Source organism: Trachymyrmex cornetzi, unplaced genomic scaffold (genome assembly GCF_001594075.2).
Source record: "Trachymyrmex cornetzi isolate Tcor2-1 unplaced genomic scaffold, Tcor1.1 scaffold812, whole genome shotgun sequence".
In the NCBI taxonomy this organism is placed as follows: Eukaryota; Metazoa; Arthropoda; class Insecta; order Hymenoptera; family Formicidae; genus Trachymyrmex; species Trachymyrmex cornetzi.
This window is the reverse complement of record NW_017300150.1, coordinates 321,896-324,582: the sequence shown is the minus strand read 5'-3', so window position 1 is coordinate 324,582 and position 2,687 is coordinate 321,896.

The following is a 2,687-nucleotide window of genomic DNA, read 5'->3' as shown; positions in this document are numbered from 1 at the left end:
TACAGACAAGTTATTCGAAGCACTGGAAGTAGAATTTGAGGACAAAGTGGACCAAAAGTCGTCCAACGATACTGAATGTCTTATTCGTTTGGACGATGGCAATACGGATCACGCAGAGAAATTTGTGCAGCCTTCGGAAATGGAAGCGTTAGACATTCATACTAATCACTGTATAATCTGCTGTTATTATACAACGGTGCTTTAGTCATATATACACGTTGCATGGCTTATCCGCCGATTATGGCAAGATTTCTTTGCGGAATATTGGCGATGAAGGAATGTATCTCGCACCAAGACTGGTCTTACTGTACACAGGGCACCGAGTGTTTGATATGCGAAGAGCCGATGTACACTGTATTTCCACGCAGCATGTGCCCACTCTGCGCACATAGAAAAAACTATTGAGTGCTCCGTGTAAGAGTGTAAGTGCTCCGTGGAAGAGTGCAACGTGATCTAAAGACTGTGAAAAAGACATGGAAAATCACGAGCGAGTGGAACGCGAACTGCTGGAGCAGTGCGACCAAATCGCCACTCTGGTTGAGTGTTTCGCGTGGCTGCAACGATGCGACGAGTGCATCGAGCGGCTCGAAGAACTTTGTCGTGCCAAGCGTCCGCGCCTCGCCGTTGGACATAGACAATCCGCGGGGCGAGGATCGCGCGACTCGCGGGTGCAAAGTCACAATTGGAGCGGCGTTTCGTGCACGTTGGTGGCGAGTACGCGAGTGGCGAGTACGCGAGTGGCAACGAGCAATCTCTTGTCTGGAGAGAGATCGACGCCGCGTTTGAAAGCCGTATATTGACGGGCGCTGTGTTAAATTCTAATCACATCGAGCCGCGACAGTTTTTGGAAGACTCTGGCAATATAGTGCTAGAGCGAGTGCGAGACGCTGTAGAAAGACACGGCAGTGTAAAAGTGAACACAGCGTTCAACGGCGACTTCGTGACGAAGGATAAACGTGCCATGAAGAGTATAATTACAAAGAACAGCGAGATATATAGATGCACCGATATACGCGAGTGGTACGAACGGTACGTCGTTGAGCCTATCTTGGCATCGCTTGAAGAGTTCCAGGAACGCAATAGTGGGTGGGCGCTGTCTCGAATCCTCAATTTGACTGTTAACGTGAACGAACTAAATCCCATGCGCGCGGGATATCACTTCGAGGTGCCGCGGGAAATTATGATGAAACGAGCGGTGATCAGTGTGCGTACGACGGACAATGCGTGCTTCCCGTGGTCAGTGATCGCCGCTCTATACCCGGCTGAAAAATATACGGAGCGAGAATCGTCGTACCCGCATTATACAACAGTATTGAATCTCACAAACATTGAGTTTCCAATGACTTTAAAAGACATTCCAAAATTCGAACGTTTAAACACTGTGTGAATCAACGTGTACGGCATCGAGAATAAGCAGATCCTTCCTCTACGACTCACAGGCGACAAAAAGGAGAAGCACGTCAATCTCCTGTACCTGCAAGATCCACGCGACGACGGTGTATGTCACTTTGCATGGATAAAGAACCTGTCGCACCTTGTGAGATCGCAACTCACAAAAAAGGAGCACAAGAAATATTTCTGCGATCGGTAAGTATAATAAGAAAAATAAACATAATAAGAAAAAAATAAAAAACAATATGTAAAAAATAATTTCTCTATTTACAGGTGTCTTCACTATTTTGACTCGAGCAAAAAATTTCAGACGCACAATGTGGACTGTCAAAAACTGAACGACTGCGCCATCCGTCTGCCGAGCGAGAACGATAGATGGCTCGAATTCAGCAACCACTGCAACCAGGAATGTGTACCGTTCGTAGAATACGCCGACCTGGAGTGCGTCCTGCGGAAAATGGAGCCTGACAAAGAAGACGCATTGTCGTACGAGTATCAGCAGCACGAAGTATTCAGCATAGGATACTACGTGCACTGCTCGTACGACAATTCATTATTATCGTATCATTTCCGTCACGACGAAAACTGTATAGTGTGGTTCGCGTGACAGCTCAACGATTTGGCGCATCGCGTCAAAGATATCATATCCGCCAACGTGCCCATGGAAGCGTTATCTAAGCAGCAATGGGAGGCGTACCGCAGCGCGAAGCGTTGTCATATTTGCGAGAAGCCGTTCGCGCCGGACGATCCGCGAACATTGCCACTTAACCGGTAGATATCGCGGTCCAGCACATACAAATTGTGTGTAATCTCAATTATAAAAATTCATATAATATTCCAGTTGTATTTCACAACTTGTCGGCGCGCACTTTATAAGTAAAGAAATAACTACTGCGTACGATGGACGTGTGGACATACTTCCTATGACAAAAGAAAAATATATTTCGTTCACGAAACGTGTCGATAGCACCAAAGATAAAAACGAAAATCATTTTCAAAAAAATTGCGTAAAATTAAGGTTTATTGATTCCTATAAATTTCTCGCATCAAGTTTAGAAAAATTGGAGTCGTATCTCGACAAAGATAAATTAAAAATTGTACGTTCCGAATTTTCAACTTTGTCAGACGAAGAATTTGAATTGCTGACTCGTATAGGTATCTTTCCGTACGAGTACATTGACTGCGTTGAAAAATTGCAGGACACGCGCTTACCATCGCAAGAATTATTTTTCAGTTCATTGACGGATGATACAGTATACGAGAGCGATTACGCTCACGCCGTGAACGTATGGCAG